This window comes from Oncorhynchus gorbuscha, unplaced genomic scaffold, assembly GCF_021184085.1.
Source record: "Oncorhynchus gorbuscha isolate QuinsamMale2020 ecotype Even-year unplaced genomic scaffold, OgorEven_v1.0 Un_scaffold_2639, whole genome shotgun sequence".
In the NCBI taxonomy this organism is placed as follows: domain Eukaryota; kingdom Metazoa; phylum Chordata; class Actinopteri; order Salmoniformes; family Salmonidae; genus Oncorhynchus; species Oncorhynchus gorbuscha.
In genome coordinates, this window is record NW_025747093.1 from 33456 (window position 1) to 54502 (window position 21047).

The 21047-nt window shown below is 48.0% G+C and overlaps 1 pseudogene; it reads left to right on the forward strand.

Moving 5' to 3' along the window:
* Positions 1-21047, forward strand: part of LOC124026204 — a 46897-nt pseudogene that overhangs the window by 12882 nt on the left and 12968 nt on the right.

The following is a 21047-nucleotide window of genomic DNA, read 5'->3' on the forward strand; positions in this document are numbered from 1 at the left end:
TCACTCTAACCCTGACCCATTGAGGAATACTCCCTCACTCTAACCCTGACCCAAAGAGGAATACGCCCCTCACTCTAACCCTGACCCATAGAGGAATACTCCCCTCACTCTAACCCTGACCTATAGAGGAATACTCCCCTCACTCTAACCCTGACTCTAACCCTGACCCATAGAGGAATACTCCCCTCACTCTAACCCTGACCCATAGAGGAATACTCCCCTCACTCTAACCCTGACTCTAACCCTGACCTATAGAGGAATACTCCCCTCACTCTAACCCTGACCCATAGAGGAATACTCCCCTCACTCTAACCCTGACTCATAGAGGAATACTCCCCTCACTCTAACCCTGACCTATAGAGGAATACTCCCCTCACTCTAACCCTGACTAACCCTGACCCATAGAGAAATACTCCCCTCACTCTAACCCTGACTCTAACCCTGACCCATAGAGAAATACTCCCCTCACTCTAACCCTGACTCTAACCCTGTCTCTAACCCTGACTCTAACCCTGTCTTTGACCCTGACTCTGACCCTGACTCTGACCCTGACTCTGACCCTGACTCTACTCCTGTCTCTAAACCTGACTCTAACCCTGTCTCTAACCCTGAAACACAGTAGACCAGGGTTAATGTAGTAGTAGTAGTAGGAGGACCAGGGTTAATGTAGTAGTAGGAGGAGGACCAGGGTTAATGTAGTAGTAGGAGGAGGACCAGGGTTAATGTTAGTAGTAGTAGGAGGAGGAGGACCAGGGTTAATGTAGTAGTTAATGGAGGAGGAGGAGGACCAGGGTTAATGTAGTAGTAGTAGTAGGAGGAGGAGGAGGACCAGGGTTAATGTAGTAGGAGGAGGAGGACCAGGGTTAATGTAGTAGGAGGAGGAGGACCAGGGTTAATGTAGGAGGAGTAGGAGGACCAGGGTTAATGTAGTAGGAGGAGGAGGACCAGGGTTAATGTAGTAGGAGGAGGAGGACCAGGGTTAATGTAGTAGGAGGAGGAGGACCAGGGTTAATGTAGTAGGAGGAGGAGGACCAGGGTTAATGTAGTAGTAGGAGGAGGAGGACCAGGGTTAATGACCAGGGTTAGTAGTAGGAGGAGGAGGACCAGGGTTAATGTAGTAGTTAATGTAGGAGGAGGAGGACCAGGGTTAATGTAGTAGGAGGAGGAGGAGGGTTAATGTAGTAGTAGGAGGAGGAGGACCAGGGTTAATGTGAGGAGGAGGATGAGGGTTAATGTAGTAGTAAGGGAGGACCAGGGTTAATGTAGTAGTAGGAGGAGGAGGACCAGAGTGATAGTAGTGGTCTGATTATTAGAGAAGAGATGGGTTGGTGGTGGGGGGAGGCTGTAGTGGTCTGATTATAGAAGAGATGGGTTGGTGGTGGGGGCGGTCGGGGGAGGCTGTAGTGGTCTGATTAGAGATGGGTTGGTGGTCGGGGAGGCTGTAGTGGTCTGATTAGAGATGGGTTGGTGGTCGGGGGAGGCTGTAGTGGTCTGATTAGAGATGGGTTGGTGGTGGGGGGGAGGTCGGGGGAGGTTGTAGTGGTCTGATTAGAGATGGGTTGGTGGTGGGGGCGGTCCCGGGGAGGCTGTAGTGGTCTGATTAGAGATGGGTTGGTGGTCGGGGGAGGCTGTAGTGGTCTGATTAGAGATGGGTTGGTGGTGGGGGAGGTCGGGGGAGGCTGTAGTGGTCTGATTAGAGATGGGTTGGTGGTGGGGGGAGGCTGTAGTGGTCTGATTAGAGATGGGTTGGTGGTCGGGGGAGGTTGTAGTGGTCTGATTAGAGATGGGTTGGTGGTGGGGGAGGCTGTAGTGGTCTGATTAGAGATGGGTTGGTGGTGGGGGGAGGCTGTAGTGGTCTGATTAGAGAAGAGATGGGTTGGTGGTGGGGGAGGTCGGGGGGAGGCTGTATTGGTCTGATTAGAGATGGGTTGGTGGTAGGGGAGGCTGTAGTGGTCTGATTAGAGATGGGTTGGTGGTAGGGGGAGGCTGTAGTGGTCTGATTAGACATGGGTTGGTGGTGGGGGAGGCTGTAGTGGTCTGATTAGAGATGGGTTGGTGGTAGGGGGAGGTTGTTCTGGTCTGATTAGAGATGGGTTGGTGGTAGGGGAGGCTGTAGTGGTCTGATTAGACATGGGTTGGTGGTGGGGGCGGTCGGGGGAGGTTGTTCTGGTCTGATTGCGTACTGTCTCATGTGTTTCATGAGTGTTTCTTGAGAGCCATCTCTGTTTGCTGAATGAGGAATGAATCCCGCTCCTCCTCCCCTCAGCTGACCAGCAGATGGAGAGGGAGTGTGCCTTCACTGAGCAGCAACAGCAGTGGGAGATGGAGCGCGTGGCGGTGGGGGAGGGACGGGTTTCCCCCGAGAACACCACCATCCACTGCTCTAAAGGATCTCACTGCTTCGGCCTTTGGGAGAAGAGTCCTCCTGGAGACGTCAGGCTGGTCAAACAAGGTGACAGTCTGCAACTAACCCTAACCCAGCACCACACAGTCTACCACTAACCCAGCACCACACAGTCTACCACTAACCCAGCACCACACAGTCTACCACTAACCCAGCACCACACACAGTCTACAACTAACCCAGCACCACACACACAGTCTACCACTAACCCAGCACCACACACAGTCTACAACTAACCCAGCACCACACACAGTCTACCACTAACCCTAACCCAGCACCACACACAGTCTACAACTAACCCAGCACCACACACAGTCTACAACTAACCCAGCACCACACAGTCTACAACTAACCCAGCACCACACAATCTACCACTAACCCAGCACCACACACAGTCTACAACTAACCCTAACCCAGCACCACACACAGTCTACAACTAACCCAGCACCACACACAGTCTACAACTAACCCAGCACCACACACAGTCTACAACTAACCCAGCACCACACACAGTCTACAACTAACCCAGCACCACACACAGTCTACAACTAACCCTAACCCAGCACCACACACAGTCTACAACTAACCCTAACCCAGCACCACACACAGTCTACAACTAACCCAGCACCACACACAGTCTACAACTAACCCAGCACCACACACAGTCTACAACTAACCCAGCACCACACACAGTCTACAACTAACCCAGCACCACACACAGTCTACAACTAACCCTAACCCAGCACCACACACAGTCTACAACTAACCCAGCACCACACACAGTCTACAACTAACCCAGCACCACACACAGTCTACAACTAACCCTAGCACCACACACAGTCTACAACTAACCCAGCACCACACACAGTCTACAACTAACCCAGCACCACACACAGTCTACAACTAACCCAGCACCACACACAGTCTACAACTAACCTAGCACCACACACAGTCTACAACTAACCCAGTCTACAACTAACCCAGCACCACACACAGTCTACAACTAACCCAGCACCACACACAGTCTACAACTAACCCAGCACCACACACAGTCTACAACTAACCCAGCACCACACACAGTCACAGTCTACAACCAACACAGTCTACAGCACCACACCACAGTCTACAACTAACCTTAACCCAACACCACACACAGTCTACAACTAACCCAGCACCATGCAACAGTCTACAACTAACCCAGCACCACACACAGTCTACAACTAACCCAGCACCACACACAGTCTACAACTAACCCAGCACCACACACAGTCTACAACTAACCCAGCACCACACACAGTCTACAACTAACCCAGCACCACACACAGTCTACAACTAACCCAGCACCACACACAGTCTACAACTAACCTAACCCAGCACCACACACAGTCTACAACTAACCCAACCCAGCACCACACACAGTCTACAACTAACCCAGCACCACACACAGTCTACCACTAACCCAGCACCACACACAGTCTACCACTAACCCAGCACCACACACAGTCTACAACTAACCCAGCACCACACACAGTCTACAACTAACCCAGCACCACACACAGTCTACAACTAACCCAGCACCACACACAGTCTACAACTAACCCTAACCCAGCACCACACACAGTCTACAACTAACCCAACCCAGCACCACACACAGTCTACAACTAACCCAACACCACACACAGTCTACAACTAACCCAGCACCACACACAGTCTACAACTAACCCAGCACCACACACAGTCTACAACTAACCCACACAGTCTACAACCCCACACCACAGTCTACAACTAACCCAGCACCACACACAGTCTACAACTAACCCAGCACCACACACAGTCTACAACTAACCCAGCACCACACACAGTCTACAACTAACCCAGCACCACACACAGTCTACAACTAACCCAGTCTACAACTAACCCAGCACCACACACAGTCTACAACTAACCCAGCACCACACACAGTCTACAACTAACCCAGCACCACACACAGTCTACAACTAACCCAGCACCACACACAGTCTACAACTAACCCAGCACCACACACAGTCTACAACTAACCCAGCACCACACACAGTCTACAACTAACCCAGCACCACACACAGTCTACAACTAACCCAGCACCACACACAGTCTACAACTAACCCAGCACCACACACAGTCTACAACTAACCCTAACCCAGCACCACACACAGTCTACAACTAACCCAGCACCACACACAGTCTACAACTAACCCAGCACCACACACAGTCTACAACTAGCCCAGCACCACACACAGTCTACAACTAACCCAGCACCACACACACATGATTCCATATGTTTTATTTAATAGTTCTGATGTCTTCACTACTAGTCACTACTAGTCACTACTAGTCACTACTAGTCACTACTAGTCTATGTAGAAAATATTAAAAATAAAGAAAACCCCTGTAATGAGTAGGTGTGTCCAGACTGGTACTGTAGGTGTGTCCAGACTGGTACTGTAGGTGTGTCCAGACTGTTGACTGGTACTGTAGGTGTGTCCAGACTGGTACTGTAGGTGTGTCCAGACTGGTACTGTAGGTGTGTCCAGACTGTTGACTGGTACTGTAGGTGTGTCCAGACTGTTGACTGGTACTGTTGGTGAGTCCAGACTGTTGACTGGTACTGTAGGTGTGTCCAGACTGTTGACTGGTACTGTAGGTGTGTCCAGACTGGTACTGTAGGTGTGTCCAGACTGTTGACTGGTACTGTTGGTGTGTCCAGACTGTTGACTGGTACTGTAGGTGTGTCCAGACTGTTGACTGGTACTGTAGGTGTGTCCAGACTGGTACTGTTGGTGTGTCCAGACTGTTGACTGGTACTGTAGGTGTGTCCAGACTGTTGACTGGTACTGTAGGTGTGTCCAGACTGTTGACTGGTACTGTAGGTGTGTCCAGACTGGTACTGTAGGTGTGTCCAGACTGTTGACTGGTGCTGTAGGTGTGTCCAGACTGTTGACTGGTACTGTAGGTGTGTCCAGACTGGTACTGTAGGTGTGTCCAGACTGTTGACTGGTACTGTAGGTGTGTCCAGACTGTTGACTGGTACTGTAGGTGTGTCCAGACTGTTGACTGGTACTGTAGGTGTGTCCAGACTGTTGACTGGTACTGTATATGAATTCTCTCCCGGGACATCTGCCTGCTGGATCAGCAAGGTCCACTGAAGCACTGAGATACTGCCTCTCTTTCTCCCCATCACTTCATCTCCCCTCCCTCCTGTCACCTCTAGGTTGTTGGACTCACCTTGGCGACCAGCAGGAGTGTCGGGACGACCGTTGCGTGGTAACCAACCTGCCTCCTCAGATCCAGAATGGGACGTATCACTTCTGCTGCTGTAGTACTGACATGTGTAACGTCAACTTCACTGAGGACTTTCCTCTGCCCAGTCCCACTACAGCCCAGCCGCTATGTAAGTTAACCTAACCTCTGACCCTAACCGTTCTCCCCTGCCCAGTCCCACTACAGCCCAGCCGCTATGTAAGTTAACCTAACCTCTGACCCTAACCGTTCTCCCCTGCCCAGTCCCACTACAGCCCAGCCGCTATGTAAGTTAACCTAACCTCTGACCCTAACCGTTCTCCCCTGCCCAGTCCCACTACAGCCCAGCCGCTATGTAAGTTAACCTAACCCTAACCTCTGACCCTAACCGTTCTCCCCTGCCCAGTCCCACTACAGCCCAGCCGCTATGTAAGTTAACCTAACCCTAACCTCTGACCCTAACCGTTCTCACCTGCCCAGTCCCACTACAGCTCAGCCGCTATGTAAGTTAACCTAACCCTAACCTCTGACCCTAACTGTTCTCCCCTGCCCAGTCCCACTACAGCCCAGCCGTTATGTAAGTTAACCTAACCCTAACCTCTGACCCTAACCGTTCTCCCCTGCCCAGTCCCACTACAGCCCAGCCGCTATGTAAGTTAACCTAAACTCTGACCCTAACCGTTCTCCCCTGCCCAGTCCCACTACAGCCCAGCCGCTATGTAAGTTAACCTAACCCTAACCTCTGACCCTAACCGTTCTCCCCTGCCCAGTCCCACTACAGCCCAGCCGCTATGTAAGTTAACCTAAACTCTGACCCTAACCGTTCTCCCCTGCCCAGTCCCACTACAGCCCAGCCGCTATGTAAGTTAACCTAACCCTAACCTCTGACCCTAACCGTTCTCCCCTGCCCAGTCCCACTACAGCCCAGCCGCTATGTAAGTTAACCTAAACTCTGACCCTAACCGTTCTCCCTGCCCAGTCCCACTACAGCCTAGCCGCTATGTAAGTTAACCTAACCTTAACCGTTTAACCCTAACCCCTGACCCCTAACCCAACCCCACTGCAGCCCAGCCAGTATGTAACTGACATGTCCTTTAACCCTGACCCATAACCCCTGACCCCAAACCAACCCCACTGCAGCCCAGCCAGTATGTAACTGACATGTCCTTTAACCCTGACCCCTAACCCCTGACCCCAACCCAACCCCACTACAGCCCAGCCAGTATGTAACTGACATGTCCTTTAACCCATAACCCCTGACCCCTAACCAACTCTACTACAGCCCAGCCAGTATGTAACTGACATGTCCTTTAACCTAACCCCTGATCCCTGACCCCTAACCCAACCCCACTGCAGCCCAGCCAGTATGTAACTGACATGTCCTTTAACCCCTGACCCCAAACCAACCCCATTACAGCCCAGCCAGTATGTAACTGACATGTCCTTTAACCCTGACCCATAACCCCTGACCCTAACCAACTCCACTACAGCCCAGCCAGTATGTAACTGACATGTCCTTTAACCCTAACCCCTGATCCCTAACCCCTGACCCCTAACCCAACCCCACTACAGCCCAGCCAGTATGTAACTGACATGTCCTTTAACCCTGACCCCTGACCCCTAACCCAACTCCACTACAGCCCAGCCAGTATGTAACTGACATGTCCTTTAACCCTGACCCATAACCCCTGACCCCTAACCAACTCCACTACAGCCCAGCCAGTATGTAACTGACATGTCCTTTAACCCTGACCCCTGACCCCTAACCCAACTCCACTACAGCCCAGCCAGTATGTAACTGACATGTCCTTTAACCCTGACCCATAACCCCTGACCCCTAACCAACTCCACTACAGCCCAGCCAGTATGTAACTAACATGTCCTTTAACCCTGACCCATAACCAACTCCACTACAGCCCAACCAGTATGTAACTGACATGTCCTTTAACCCTGACCCATAACCCCTGACCCCTAACCCAACCCCACTACAGCCCAGCCAGTATGTAACTGACATGTCCTTTAACCCTAACCCCTGACCCCTAACCCAACCCCACTACAGCCCAGCCAGTATGTAACTGACATGTCCTTTAACCCTGACCCCTAACCCCTAACAACCCCACTGCAGCCCAGCCAGTATGTAACTGACATGTCCTTTAACCCTGACCCCTAACCCAACCCCACTACAGCCTAGCCAGTATGTAACTGACATGTCCTTTAACCCTGACCCATAACCCTGACCCCTAACCAACTCCACTACAGCCCAGCCAGTATGTAACTGACATGTCCTTTACCCTGACCCCTAACCAACTCCACTACAGCCCAGCCAGTATGTAACTGACATGTCCTTTAACCCTAACCCCTGACCCCTAACCCCTGACCCCTAACCAACTCCACTACAGCCCAGCCAGTATGTAACTGACATGTCCTTTAACCCTGACCCATAACCCCTGACCCCTAACCCAACCCCACTACAGCCCAGCCAGTATGTAACTGACATGTCCTTTAACCCTAACCCCTGACCCCTAACCCAACCCCACTACAGCCCAGCCAGTATGTATCTGACATGTCCTTTAACCCTGACCCATAACCCCTGACCCCTAACCCAACCCCACTGCAGCCCAGCCAGTATGTAACCGACATGTCCTTTAACCCTGACCCCTAACCCAACCCCACTACAGCCTAGCCAGTATGTAACTGACATGTCCTTTAACCCTGACCCCTTACCAACTCCACTACAGCCCAGCCAGTATGTAACTGACATGTCCTTTAACCCTAACCCCTGACCCCTTACCAACCCCACTACAGCCCAGCCAGTATGTAACTGACATGTCCTTTAACCCCTAACCAACCCCACCAGTATGTTATTTGTTGATGTAAAAATGAATCACTTTTAATGTTATCAGATTTGGGTCGCAAGATATTCTTGTGACTAGGTTAGAGGTCATGGGTTATAGACAGACTAACAGGTTGTTTATGTCCTGCTGTAGACCACCAGAATACTACCAGGTTAGAGACAGACTAACAGGTTGTTTATGTCCTGCTGTAGACCACCAGAATACTACCAGGTTAGAGACAGACTAACAGGTTGTTTATGTCCTGCTGTCCTACTACCAGGTTAGAGATGGAGACTAACAGGTTGTTTAGTCCTGCTGTACCACCAGAATACTACCAGGTTAGAGATGGAGACTAACAGGTTGTTGATGTCCTGCTGTAGACCACCAGAATACTACCAGGTTAGAGATGGAGACTAACAGGTTGTTTATGTCCTGCTGTAGACAACCAGGTTGCAGTTGTTTATGAACAACCAGAGACCATAGTCATCTCCTTGGCTGTTGTCTCTGTGTTGGCTGTCATCATCTTTGCTGCCTTCTTCGGTTACCGCATGATGCACAGTGAGTAACCATGGTGATGACCAGACAATAATATGATGCTTATCTCTGTTTATCCCCGTGACCTAAGCCTCTGTCTGACTGTGTATGTATTCTCAGGAGGTGGTAAACAGGGCCTTCATAATCTCAACATGATGGAGGGAGCTGGTTCTGAGAGCTCTCTGGACCTGGACAACCTCAAACAACTGGAGGTCAGATGGCTACAGCTGCGACAGTTATTACAGCTATTACAGCAGCTACATTTATTACAGTTACTACAGTTATTACAGCTGCTACAGTTATTACAGTTACTACAGTTATTACAGCTACTACAGTTGTTACAGCTGCTACAGTTATTATAGCTGCTACAGTTATTACAGTTGCTACAGTTATTACAGCTGCTACAGTTATTACAGCTGCTACAGTTATTACAGCAGCTACAGTTATTACAGTTACTACAGTTATTACAGTTGCTACAGTTATTACAGCTGCTACAGTTATTGTAGTTATTACAGCTACTACAGTTCTTACAGTTACTACAGTTATTACAGTTACTACAGTTATTACAGCTGCTACAGTTATTACAGCTGCTACAGTTATTACAGCTGCTACAGTTATTACAGCTACTACAGTTATTACAGTTACTACAGCTACTACAGTTATTACAGCTACTACAGTTATTACAGCTGCTACAGCTATTACAGCTACTACAGTTATTATAGCTACTACAGTTATTACAGCTACTACAGTGATTACAGTTATTATAGCTGCTACAGTTATTACAGCTACTACAGTTATTACAGCTGCTACAGCTATTACAACTACTGCAGTTATTACAGCTATTACAGCTACTACAGTAATTACAGTTATTACAGCTACTACAGTAATTACAGTTATTACAGCTGCTACAGTTATTACAGCTACTACAGTTATTACAGCTGCTACATTTATTACAGCTGCTACATTTATTACAGCTACTACAGTTATTACAGCTACTACAGCTATTACAGCTACTACAGTTATTACAGCTGCTACAGTTATTACAGTTACTACAGTTATTACAGCTGCTACAGTTATTACATCTGCTACAGTTATTACATCTGCTACAGTTATTACAGTTATTACAGCTACTACAGTAATTACAGTTATTACAGCTGCTAGTAATTACAGTTATTACAGCTACTATAGTTATTACAGCTGCTACAGTTAGTACAGCTGCTACAGTTAGTACAGCTGCTACAGTTAGTACAGCTACTAGTTATTACAGCTACTAGTTATTACAGCTACTACAGTTATTACAGCTACTACAGTTATTACAGCTACTACAGTTATTACAGTTATTATAGCTGCTACAGTTATTACAGCTACTACAGTTATCACAGCTGCTACAGCTATTACAACTACTACAGTTATTACAGCTATTACAGCTACTACAGTAATTACAGTTATTACAGCTACTACAGTAATTACAGTTATTACAGCTGCTACAGTTATTACAGCTGCTACAGTTATTACAGCTGCTACATTTATTACAGCTACTACAGTTATTACAGCTACTACAGTTATTACAGCTACTACAGCTATTACAGCTACTACAGTTATTACAGCTGCTACAGTTATTACAGCTGCTACAGTTATTACAGCTGCTACAGTTATTACTGCTGCTACAGTAATTACAGTTATTACAGCTACTACTGTAATTACAGTTATTACAGCTGCTACAGTTATTACAGCTGCTACAGTTATTACAGCTGCTACAATTATTACAGCTGCTACAGTAATTACAGTTATTACAGCTACTACAGTAATTACAGTTATTACAGTTATTACAGCTGCTACAGTTATTACAGCTGCTATAGTTAATACAGCTACTACAGTTATTACAGCTACTACAACTTTTACAGCTATTCTACCTTATACACATCTACAGCTACTACAGCTATTCTACCGTATGCACATCTATACCTACTACAGCTATTCTACCTTATGCACATCTATACCTACAACAGCTATTCTGCCATATACACATCTACAACAGCTATTTTATCTACTACACATCTACAGCTACTACACATCTATACCTACTACAACTATTCTACCTACTACACATCTACACCTACTACACATCTACACCCACTACAACTATTCTACCTTATACATATCTACAGCTACTACACATCTATACCTACTACAACTATTCTACCTTTTACACATATACACCTACCACACATCTATACCTACTACAACTATTCTACCTTATACACATCTACACCTACTACAACTATTCTACCTTATACACATCTACAACTACTACACATCTACACCTACTACAACTATTCTACATTATACACATCTACAACTACTACAGCTATTTTACCTACTACACATCTACACCTACTACAACTATTCTATCTATAGCTACTACACATCTATACCTACTACAGCTATTCTACCTACTACACATCTATACCTACTACAACTATTCTACCTTATACACATCTATACCTACTACAACTATTCTACCTTATACACATCTACAGCTACTACAACTATTCTACCTACTACACATCTATACCTACTACAACTATTCTACCTACTACACATCTACACCTACTACAACTATTCTACATTTACATTTACATTTAAGTCATTTAGCAGACGCTCTTATCCAGAGCGACTTACAATAAACATCTACAACTATTCTACCTTATACACATCTACAGCTACTACACATCTATACCTACTACAACTATTCTACCTTATACACATCTACAGCTACTACACATCTATACCTACTACAACTATTTCACCTTATACACATCTACAACTACTACAGCTATTTTATCTACTACACATCTACAGCTACTACAACTATTCTACCTACTACACATCTACAACTACTACACATCTACACCTACTACAACTATTCTACCTACTACACATCTACAGCTACTACACATCTATACCTACTACAACTATTCTATCTACTACACATCTACAACTACTACAGCTATTTTATCTACTACACATCTACAGCTACTACAACTATTCTACCTACTACACATCTACACCTACTACACATCTACACCTACTACAACTATTCTACCTACTACACATCTGCACCTACTACAGCTATTCTATCTACTACACATGTACACCTACCACACATCTACACCTACCACACATCTACACCTACTACAACTATTCCACCTACTACACATCTACATCTACTACAACTATTCCACCTACTACACATCTACACCTACTACACATCTACACCTACTTCAGCTATTCTATCTACTACACATCTACAACTACTACAAATATTCTACCTACTACACATCTACACCTACTACACATCTACACCTACTACAGCTATTCTACCTACTACACATCTACACCTACTACACATCTACACCTACTACAGCTATTCTATCTACTACACCTTATACACATCTACAACTACTACAAATATTCTACCTACTACACATCTACACCTACTACAGCTATTCTATCTACTACACATCTACAACTACTACAAATATTCTACCTACTACACATCTACACCTACTACAGCTATTCTACCTACTACACATCTACACCTACTACACATCTACAACTACTACAAATATTCTACCTACTACACATCTACACCTACTACAGCTATTCTACCTACTACACATCTACACCTACTACACATCTACACCTACTACAGCTATTCTATCTACTACACATCTACAACTACTACAAATATTCTACCTACTACACATCTACACCTACTACAGCTATTCTACCTACTACACATCTACACCTACTACACATCTACAACTACTACAAATATTCTACCTACTACACATCTACACCTTATACACATCTACAACTACTACAAATATTCTACCTACTACACATCTACACCTACTACAGCTATTCTATCTACTACACATCTACAACTACTACAAATATTCTACCTACTACACATCTACACCTACTACAGCTATTCTACCTACTACACATCTACACCTACTACACATCTACAACTACTACAAATATTCTACCTACTACACATCTACACCTTATACACATCTACAACTACTACAAATATTCTACCTACTACACATCTACACCTTATACACATCTACTACAGCTACTACAGCTATTCTATCTACACCTACTACAACTATTCTACCTACTACACATCTACATCTACTACACATCTACACCTACTACAACTATTCTACCATATACACATCTACACCTACTACAGCTGCTACAGCTATTCTACCTTATACACATCTACACCTACTACAGCTACTACAGCTATTCTACCTTATACACATCTACTACAGCTACTACAGCTATTCTACCTACTACACACCTACAACTACTACAACTATTCTACCTTATACACATCTACAACTACTACACCTACTACAGCTATTCTACCTGATACACATCTACACCTACTACAACTACTACAGCTATTTTACCTACTACACATCTACACCTACTACAACTATTCTACCTACTACACATCTACACCTACTACAGCTATTCTACCTTATACACATCTACACCTACTACAGCTGCACATAGAGAGAATTGGTTTGAGGACCAAAATGTAATTGAGATCCAGTTGTGTTTTCTCAACCTTTCTTCTCCCTCTTTTTCTCTCTGTCAGCTGATAGGTCGAGGCCGGTACGGCTCGGTGTTCTGTGGTTCGTTGGACGAGCGACAGGTGGCTGTGAAGGTGTTCAGCTCAGCCAATCGGCAGAACTTCCTGAACGAGTGTTCCATTTATTGTCTCCCCCTGCTGGAGCATGACAACATCGCACACTTCATCGCTGCCGACGAACGGCTGGGGGCCGAGGGCCGAGTGGAGTACCTTCTGGTCATGGAGTACTACCCCCACGTAAGTACCTTCTTTCTACTGGGTTCTACCGGTCCCAGACAGCTGGGGGCCGAGGGCCGAGTGGAGTACCTTCTGGTCATGGGAGTACTACCCCCACGTAAGTACCTTCTACTGGGTTCTACCGGTTCCAGACAGCTGGGGGCCGAGTGGAGTACCTTCTGGTCATGGAGTACTACCCCCATGTAAGTACCTTCTACTGGGTTCTACCGGTCCCAGACAGCTGGGGGCCGAGGGGAGTATTTTTTTATATATTTTTTTACCTTTATTTAACCAGGCAAGTCAGTTAAGAACACATTCTTATTTTCAATGACGGTCTAGGAACAGTGGGTTAACTGCCTGTTCAGGGGCAGAACGACAGATTTGTACCTTGTCAGCTTGGGGGTTTGAACTCGCAACCTTCCGGTTACTAGTCCAACACTCTAGCCACTAGGCTACGCTGCCACCCCAGAGTACCTTCTGGTCATGGAGTACTACCCCCACGTAAGTACCTTCTACTGGGTTCTCCCGGTTCCAGACGGCTGGGGGCCGAGTGGAGTACCTTCTACTGGGTTCCACTGGTTCCAGACGGCTGGGGGCCGAGTGGAGTACCTTCTACAGGGTTCCACTGGTTCCAGACGGCTGGGGGCCGAGTGGAGTACCTTCTACTGGGTTCTACTGGTTCCAGACGGCTGGGGGCCGAGTAGAGTACCTTCTGCTGGGTTCCACTGGTTCCAGACGGCTGGGGGCCGAGTGGAGTACCTTCTACAGGGTTCCACTGGTTCCAGACGGCTGGGGGCCGAGTGGAGTTCCTTCTCCTGGGTTGTACTGGTTCCAGACGGCTTAGGCAGCTGATTCCCTTTTATTTAAAGTGACAAACCACCTCAGCACTGTCTCTCTCTCTCTCTCTCTCTCTGTGTCCTGGTGTATTACGATGTATTAATACAGTATATAGATATATATATATCCCTCTGTCTCTCTGTCTCCCTCCAGCTCTCTGTCTCCCTCCAGCTCTCTCTCTCCCTCCAGCTCTCTCTCTCTCTCTGGTTCTCTCTCTCTCTCTTTCTCTCTCTTTCTCTCTGGTTCTCTCTCTCTCTCTGTGTCCTGGTGTATTATGATGTATTAATACAGTATATATCCCTCTCTCTGTCTCCCTCCAGCTCTCTCTGTCTCCCTCCAGCTCTCTCTGTCTCCCTCCAGCTCTCTCTCTCCCTCCAGCTCTCTCTCTCCCTCCAGCTCTCTCTCTCTCTCTCTGGTTCTCTCTCTGGTTCTCTCTCTCTCTCTCTCTCTGGTTCTCTCTCTCTCTCTGGTTCTCTCTCTCTCTCTCTCCTGGTGTATTGTGGTGTATTAATACATTTACATTTAAGTCATTTAGCAGACGCTCTTATCCAGAGCGACTTACAAATTGGTGCATTATCCTTCCCTCCTCTCTCTCTCTCTCTGTCAGGGCTCTTTGTATCGCTATCTGGGCCTGCAGACAGGAGACTGGATGAGTAGCTGTCGTCTGGCCCATTCCATCACCAGAGGCCTGGCCTACCTGCATACTGAGCTGCTTAAAGGAGGTAAGACATACACCTGACCTCCACCCTGTCCACCTGACCTCCGCCCTGTCCACCTGACCCCTACGCCCTGTCCACCTGACCCCTACGCCCTGTCCACCTGACCCCTACGCCCTGTCCACCTGACCCCTACGCCCTGTCCACCTGACCCCTACGCCCTGTCCACCTGACCCCTACGCCCTGTCCACCTGACCCCTACGCCCTGTCCACCTGACCCCTACGCCCTGTCCACCTGACCTCCACGCCCTGTCCACCTGACCTCCGCCCTGTCCACCTGACCTCCGCCCTGTCCACCTGACCCCTACGCCCTGTCCACCTGACCTCCACCCTGTCCACCTGACCCCTACGCCCTGTCCACCTGACCCCTACGCCCTGTCCACCTGACCCCTACACCCTGTCCACCTGACCCCTACGCCCTGTCCACCTGACCCCTACGCCCTGTCCACCTGACCTCCACGCCCTGTCCACCTGACCTCCGCCCTGTCCACCTGACCTCCGCCCTGTCCACCTGACCTCCACGCCCTGTCCACCTGACCTCCACGCCCTGTCCACCTGACCTCCACGCCCTGTCCACCTGACCTCCACGCCCTGTCCACCTGACCCCTACGCCCTGTCCACCTGACCTCCACGCACTGTCCACCTGACCTCCGCACTGTCCACCTGACCTCCATGCCCTGTCCACCTGACCTCCACGCCCTGTCCACCTGACCTCCACACCCTGTCCACCTGACCTCTGTGGTTCAATGTGGAGTAGTAATGTAGCCATCCTCTGGCTGGGTTTCAATGTGGAGTAGTAATGTAGCCATCCTCTGTGGTTCAATGTGGAGTAGTAATGTAGCCATCCTCTGGCTGGGTTTCAATGTGGAGTAGTAATGTAGCCATCCTCTGTGGTTCAATGTGGAGTAGTAATGTAGCCATCCTCTAGCTGTGGTTCAATGTGGAGTAGTAATGTAGCCATACTCTGGCTGGGTTTCAATGTGGAGTAGTAATGTAGCCATCCTCTGTGTTTCAATGTGGAGTAGTAATGTAGCCATCCTCTGGCTGGGTTTCAATGTAGAGTAGTAATGTAGCCATCCTCTGTGGTTCAATGTAGAGTAGTAATGTAGCCATCCTCTGTGGTTCAATGTGGGGTAGTAATGTAGCCATCCTCTGTGGTTCAATGTAGAGTAGTAATGTAGCCATCCTCTGTGGTTCAATGTGGGGTAGTAATGTAGCCATCCTCTGTGGTTCAATGTAGAGTAGTACTGTAGCCATCCTCTGTGGTTCAATGTAGAGTAGTAATGTAGCCATCCTCTGTGGTTCAATGTGGAGTAGTAATGTAGCCATCCTCTGTGGTTCAATGTAGAGTAGTAATGTAGCCATCCTCTGTGGTTCAATGTGGAGTAGTAATGTAGCCATCCTCTGTGTTTCAATGTAGAGTAGTAATGTAGCCATCCTCTGTGGTTCAATGTGGGGTAGTAATGTAGCCATCCTCTGTGGTTCAATGTGGGGTAGTAATGTAGCCATCCTCTGTGGTTCAATGTGGAGTAGTAATGTAGCCATCCTCTGTGGTTCAATGTAGAGTAGTAATGTAGCCATCCTCTGTGGTTCAATGTGGGGTAGTAATGTAGCCATCCTCTGTGGTTCAATGTGGAGTAGTAATGTAGCCATCCTCTGTGGTTCAATGTAGAGTAGTAATGTAGCCATCCTCTGTGTTTCAATGTAGAGTAGTAATGTAGCCATCCTCTGTCTGTGGTTCAATGTAGAGTAGTAATGTAGCCATCCTCTGGCTGTGGTTCAATGTAGAGTAGTAATGTAGCCATCCTCTGGCTGGGTTTCAATGTGGAGTAGTAATGTAGCCATCCTCTAGCTGTGGTTCAGTGTGGAGTAGTAATGTAGCCATCCTCTAGCTGTGGTTCAGTGTGGAGTAGTAATGTAGCCATCCTCTGGCTGGGTTTCAATGTGGAGTAGTAATGTAGCCATCCTCTGTGGTTTAATGTGGAGTAGTACTGTAGCCATCCTCTGTGGTTCAATGTAGAGTAGTAATGTAGCCATCCTCTGGCTGTGGTTCAATGTGGAGTAGTAATGTAGCCATCCTCTGTGGTTCAATGTGGAGTAGTACTGTAGCCATCCTCTGTGGTTCAATGTGGAGTAGTAATGTAGCCATCCTCTGTGGTTCAATGTGGAGTAGTACTGTAGCCATCCTCTGTGGTTCAATGTGGAGTAGTACTGTAGCCATCCTCTGTGGTTCAATGTGGAGTAGTAATGTAGCCATCCTCTGGCTGGGTTTCAATGTGGAGTAGTAATGTAGCCATCCTCTGTGGTTCAATGTAGAGTAGTAATGTAGCCATCCTCTGGCTGGGTTTCAATGTGGAGTAGTAATGTAGCCATCCTCTGTCTGTGGTTCAATGTAGAGTAGTAATGTAGCCATCCTCTGGCTGGGTTTCAATGTGGAGTAGTAATGTAGCCATCCTCTGTCTGTGGTTCAATGTAGAGTAGTAATGTAGCCATCCTCTGGCTGGGTTTCAATGTGGAGTAGTAATGTAGCCATCCTCTGTCTGTGGTTCAATCACCAGACTGCTGCTCTATTCTACAATACTATCACCAGAGTACTGCTCTGTTCTACAGGCCTCTCACTGCCCTCTAGTGGATACTGTGATACTGCACCAAGTCAATAGATCTCTGCCTGTGCCCTGGTTGTAAGGATCAGTTCTCCTCATCTATTATGAACCACCCCGGTCCTAGTTCTAAATATTATCTTGTTACTCCTTTCTCCCTCCTCCTCCTCTCTTCTCCCTCCTCCTCCTCTCTTCTCCCTCCTCCTCTTCTCCTCTCCCTCCTCCTCCTCTCTTCTCCCTCCTCCGCCTCTCTTCTCCCTCCTCCTCCTCTCCTCTCCCTCCTCCTCTCTTCTCCCTCTCCCTCCTCTCTCTCTCCCTCCTCCTCTTCTCTTCTCCCTCCTCCTCTTCTTCTCCCTCCTCCTCTCTTCTCCCTCTCCCTCCTCCTCCTCCTCTTCTCCCTCCTCCTCCTCCTCTTCTCCCTCATCCTCCTCCTCTTCCTCTCTTCTCCCTCCTCCGCCTCTCTTCTCCCTCTCCCTCCTCCTCTCTTCTCCCTCTCCCTCCTCCTCTCTTCTCCCTCCTCCTCCTCCTCTCCTCCTCTCTTCTCCCTCATCCTCCTCTCTTCTCCCTCATCTTCCCCTCTTCTCCCTCATCCTCTCCCTCCTCCCCCTCCTCTCTGCTTCACCCCTCCTCTCCTTCTCTCTTCTCCCTCCTCCTCTCCTTCTCTCTCCCTCCCCCTCCTCTCTTCTCCCTCCCCCTCCTCTCTTCTCTCTCCCCTCCTCTGTTCTCCCTCCTCTCTTCCTCCCCCTCTATCCCTCATCATCCTCTCTTTTCTCCTCTTTCCCCCTCCTTCTCTCTCCATACCTCCTCTTTTCCCCCCTCCTCTTCCACCTCGTCCTCCTCCAGACTTCTACAAGCCAGCTGTGTCTCACAGAGATCTGAACAGTCGGAACATTCTGGTGAAGAACGACGGAACGTGTGTCATCATCGACTTTGGCCTCTCCATGAAGTTGACGGGGAACCGGCCGGTACGACAGGGAGAGGAGGAGAACGCTGCCATCAGTGAGGTGAGACCATAGAACACTTTGAAACCCATGTCATCAGTGAGGAGAGACCATAGAACCCTTTGGAACCCATGTCATCAGTGAGGTGAGAGCATAGAACCCTTTGGAACCCATGTCATCAGTGAGGTGAGACCATAGCACCCTTTGAAGCCAATTTAATCAGTGAGGTGAGAGCATAGAACCCTTTGAAACCCATGTCATCAGTGAGGTGAGACCATAGAACCCTTTGGAACACATGTCATCGGTGGGGGAGATCATAGAACCCTTTGGAACCCATGTCATCAGTGAGGGGAGACCATAGAACCCTTTGGAACCCATGTCATCAGTGAGGTGAGACCATAGAACCCTTTGGAACCCATGTCATCAGGGAGGGAGACCATAGAACCCTTTGAAACCCATGTCATCAGTGAGGTGAGACCATAGAACCCTTTAGAACCCATGTCATCAGTGAGGTGAGACCATAGAACCCATGTCATCAGTGAGGAGAGACCATAGAACCCTTTGGAACCCATGTCATCAGTGAGGAGAGACCATAGAACCCATGTCATCAGTGAGGTGAGACCATAGCACCCTTTGAAGCCAATTTAATCAGTGAGGTGAGAGCATAGAACCCTTTGAAACCCATGTCATCAGTGAGGTGAGACCATAGAACCCTTTGGAACCCAGGTCATCAGTGAGGGAGACCATAGAACCCTTTGAAGCCAATTGAATCAGTGAGGTGAGACCATTTGAAACCAATTTAATCAGTGAGGGAGACCATAGAACCTTTTGGAACCCATGTCATCAGTGAGGTGAGACCATAGCACCCTTTGAAGCCAATTTAATCAGTGAGGTGAGAGCATAGAACCCTTTGAAACCCATGTCATCAGTGAGGTGAGACCATAGAACCCTTTGGAACCCATGTCATCAGTGAGGTGAGACCATAGCACCATTTGAAGCCAATTGAATCAGTGAGGGGAGACCATAGAACCCTTTGAAACCAATTGAATCAGTGAGGTGAGACCATAGCACCCTTTGAAACCAATTGAATCAGTGAGGTGAGACCATAGAACCCTTTGGAACCCATGTCATCAGTGAGGGGAGACCATAGAACCCTTTGAAACTCATGTCATCAGTGAGGTGAGACCATAGAACCCTTTGAAACCCATGTCATCAGTGAGGGGAGACCATAGAACCCGTTGAAATCCATGTCATCAGTGAGGAGAGACCATAGAACCCTTTGGAACCCATGTCATCAGTGAGGTGAGACCATAGAACCCATGTCATCAGTGAGGAGAGACCATAGAACCCTTTGAAACCCATGTCATCAGTGAGGTGAGACCATAGCACCCTTTGAAGCCAATTTAATCAGTGAGGTGAGACCATAGAACCCTTTGAAACCCATGTCATCAGTGAGGGGAGACCATAGAACCCTTTGGAACCCATGTCATCAGTGAGGGGAGACCATAGAACCCGTTGAAATCCATGTCATCAGTGAGGAGAGACCATAGAACCCTTTGGAACCCATGTCATCAGTGAGGTGAGACCATAGAACCCTTTGAAACCCACGTCTGTCTCTCCCTGGTGGGATCTAACTTCTACATGGCTTGGGACATTCTGGATTGGGTGGTTAGGGTTTATGTATTTAAACCCTGGTTCTGTCTCTCTTCAGGTGGGTACAGTCCGCTACATGGCCCCAGAGGTTCTGGAGGGCTGTGAACCTGAGGGACTGCGAGTCGGCTCTGAAGCAGGTGGACATGTACGCCCTGGGCCTCGTCTACTGGGAGACCTTCATGAGGTGTACTGACCTCTTCCCAGGTAATAACCCTGACCTCTAACCCTGGGCCTGGTCTACTGGGAGACATTCATGAGGTGTACTGACCTCTAACCCTGGGCCCCGTCTACTGGGAGACCTTCATGAGGTGTACTGACCTCTTCCCAGGTAATAACCCTGACCTCTAACCCTGGGCCTGGTCTA